We start from the raw sequence: 3,810 nt of genomic DNA on the forward strand, positions 1-3,810 counted from the left end.
CCCTTGGGGGGGGGGGGGGTGTAGGAGGCAGCCGATCAGTGATTCTCTCTCATCATTGATGTTTCTGTTTCTTTCTCCCTCTACCTTCCTCTCTGAAATCAATAAAAATGTATTTAAAAAGAAAAACGTATGGTAATTTTAACATAAACACATGCTAACTATAAATGATTAAAAAAAAAACAAACAAAAAAAAAACAAAAAAAAACAGAAACCCGCGGAGCCCTAGCCAGAGCCCGCAGCTCCCTGCCGCTCAGCGGGCGGCCGCCGGACGGGCTCCCCCCAGCCCGGGCCTCAGGGCGGGCGCCATGGGGCCGCCGGGCGCTTCTTTTGGGGTCGGAGCCGCGAGGTGTCGGGCGCCGCGGGGCTCTCGGCAGGGAGAGCGCGAATCTCCGCCCCGGCGTTTCCCGGGAGCGCGGCCGGCGAGTGGGCGCTGGGAGGCCGCCGGGCGCCTGGGGAGGGCATGTTCGGCGGGGCGTCCGTGCCGCCCCCTCCGCGCCGCCCCGGGATACATGCGGCGGCCGCGCTTCGTGAAGGGAGACCCGCGCTCCCGCCGTCCGCCCGCCCGCGCGCCCGGGCGGCGATGACACAGCGCTGGCGGTGGCCGCGAGGCGCCGGGCGGACCGTTGGCGGACCATTTTCGCTGACCAGAGAGCGGCCGCCGCCAGCATGGGCTGCGCCCGAGCCTCCACATTACCGAGACCCAGACCGTGGGCCCGGGCGCCCGGGAGGCCGAGGACGCGCAGGACCCCGCGGCGCTGCTGCCCGAAGCCTTGGCCACCACCAGCGGCGCCTCCCCGCGGACCGACCCCGACCCGAAGAGACCAACGTCTCACGTGCATTGTGGCCCCATGAGGCTTCATGCAGATCAGCAGGTACTTGGAGCGTTTGTCAGACGATGGCCAGTGTAACGGACTCCGTAAGGTGTGAAAAAGCGGGGTTCAAGTGCACGGTGCCCGGAGGTCCAGGCTGTCCTGACCTGTTTCCTGGCTGCCGCCGCCATGGCCTCGTACCGCATGGGGAGCGCGGCCCGCCCCACTCGCCCGGGTACCGCCTCGTCTTCAAACCACTGGCAAAGTTCCTCAGGCGAGCAGAGCAGTCTCCGAGGTCCAGTTTCGGACAGAAGGAGCCTTCTCTCTTTTGGTTCAGGAGGTGGTCGGACGCCCCGCAGCTTCATTTCATCGAGTCCTCTCCAGTATTTAAAATTGTTGTCCAGGTGCTGCGGTGACTCCTGTAGGTCTACACAGTCGTCCCAAGCAGCGTGCATGTCTGTGACGAAGGAGTCGGTGGAGATCTGGGACTGGGGGATGCTGCAGGTGTTTCGGTCAGAAGCTGGCATCGCCACAGGTAAGTCCAGCTTCTTTCCTCTTCGGTCTGAGAAAACACTCCTCCGAGATGCGTGCGGCCCACCCGATGCACTGCTCCAGGGCCGGCAGGGGCTGGACACGTCCGCGCACTTGATCGTCATCCGCTTGATCGGAGTCCGGTTCTCTGGAGACCGGAGCATCGAGTCTACATCGCGAGGGTTGGGCTCACTCCCCTCGCTTTCCTCCAGCTCTGCCAAGGGCTTGACGACGCTGTTGACAAACTTATTGATGTGCTCCAAGCGCCTGGTCATCTCTGTGGCCCAGACTATGTCGATGGTGGCTTGGCGCAGCGTCCGGTAGTCATTCCCCTCCACATTCTTGAAGATGTTGCTCTTGTCCTCCCTGGCGGTCAGCTGGAAGGCCAGGGCCGCGTGGTGGCTCTCCCACACGGCACGGTCCTTGTACAGCACGGCCAGCGGGCTGCCCGCGTTGCACGGGAAGAGGTTGGTCCTCGCCCGGTGGTCCAGGTCGTGGATGGCGGCTGCGATGAGGGCGGCGGCCTCGTCAATGAGTCTAACTCTAACCTAACCCTTGCTTGATCCTCTCCTGGCAGAGGAAGTAGGCGGTGGCGTGCAGCACGTTGGCGGCGGCGGTAGAGTTGTAGGGGTTGGAGGAGTGGTAGTTGGCTTCCATAGTCTGCAGCCACAGCCGCAGCGTCGTCTCCGAGCACTTCAAGAATTCACAGACCCCAAAGCGAGCGAAGATTTTGAGACCAAGGAAAGTCAAAGGCCTTTTCTGAGTGGTAGTCTCCAGTTCAAAAACATTAAAGTCCCAGTCGCCATCGTTTTCCATGGCCTCAGCTATGCGCGGTGGGATATCGTGAAGGGACTCGGAGGTGAGTCAGCTGCCCGAAATTTGAGGCAGGTTTTTTGTTGAGAGAGTATACTCATTCCCAGATCGTCTTCGAAAACCGTCAGACATCAGGCCGCCAATGAGGTATTTGGTGTGAGGGTCCTCTTCCTTCGCCCCGAACTGTGGTGAAGACAGCCCCGAGGTTCTCAGAATTTCCAGGACGCGGGCTAAGGCTTCGGTCACAGGCATGGAGCTGTCCTCCTGGGCAGCACTGATGATACTGATCACCTTGGTGATGGGCGCCTCGGTGGTCATGGAGTGGATCCGGGTCATGGAGGAGCCTCGCCTCTGGCTGGCCACTTCGCTTGCTCGTGAGGCAACACTGCTGACCTCCAGGGAGCTTTTCCTCTTGTCTTTATGTTTACCCGATGGATTATCTGTGGGAGGGTCAGAATGAACAGACTCCGTGATCTTCTCAGTCTTACTGCTGCCGTTGCTCACTCGGATAATGGACACACAGTGTCTAATTTTTCCTCCCTGTCCAATGACAGGTATTATCTTCACAATTTGTTGTACATTATCTCCGTTTTGGGGGCGGTAAACGCGTTGCCACTCCTTGCCCATCTTCATGCATGAATTTATAGTACTGAACAAGTCAGCCTTTTTCTCATTTAGAGGCATTTTTGCTAACTCCTTCCCTAATAATTCACCCGACTCATAGCCCACCGTTGTATCAAATGCTGGATTTACATACTGTATGTAGTTGTCCTCTCTCGTGATTTTAATGGCGTCTTGGCTGTTCTCTAGTGCAGTGAATACTGAATTACAAGCCCTGAGTTTCAGCTGTGACCGCCCCTCTCCAAACTCCAGCTGCAGCAGCTCGGCGTACAGGCCTGGAGGCTGGGGTTCTCCACGTACCAACTCGTAAAGCCGGCACTAATGAGGGACATCGCAGACTCTTCTCCATCCTGCCTGCTACTACACCAGCAATAACTGTGTTTTCTGAAACTTTTGTTGCTCGAATAGACTTGTCCAGCTGCTGGGGGTTTCTTGGTCAATGATGATGATGTCATGATTTGCAGCCAGGAAAAATTACAATTCTTAATTATAAACCTGTGTTTTCTTTGTTTTTTGTTTTTTAAATATATTTTATTGATTTTTTACGGAGAGGTAGGAAGTGGAAGAGTTAGAAACATCGATGAGAGAGAAACATTAATCAGCTGCCTCTTGCACAGCCCCTACTAGGGATGTGCTACAACCAAGATACATGCCCTTGACTGGAATTGAACCTGGGACCCTTCAGTCCGCAGGCCGACGCTCTATCCACTGAGCCAAACTGGTTAGGGCTAAACCTGTATTTTCCATCAAAATTACTTCTTGCATAAATTTTGGGACACCCTATATAAAACTGTCTTTTTGTTTGGAGATGTTATTTCAGATTCTGTGAAGCTCAGAATGCTCCTTGAGGAAGGAGTATTACTGCAATTAGTCCTGAAGCCCACAAATAGCAATGGATTTATATGAGTAATATTTCAATTGACTTTTAAAGAGAGACAAAGTGATAGAGTAATAGGGAAATATGGATGAGAGACCTCTGCAAGCCCCCAAACTGAGGACTGAGCTTGCATGCTCCACTTACTTGTGTCATCACTGG

General features: G+C 55.4%; 1 pseudogene; it reads right to left on the reverse strand.

The window, feature by feature from the left end:
* Nucleotides 1-291: 291 nt before the first annotated feature.
* Nucleotides 292-3,245, reverse strand: LOC132222858 (high affinity cAMP-specific and IBMX-insensitive 3',5'-cyclic phosphodiesterase 8A-like; annotated as a pseudogene).
* Nucleotides 3,246-3,810: the final 565 nt, after the last annotated feature.

Source organism: Myotis daubentonii, chromosome 21 (assembly GCF_963259705.1).
Source record: "Myotis daubentonii chromosome 21, mMyoDau2.1, whole genome shotgun sequence".
Lineage (NCBI taxonomy): Eukaryota > Metazoa > Chordata > Mammalia > Chiroptera > Vespertilionidae > Myotis > Myotis daubentonii.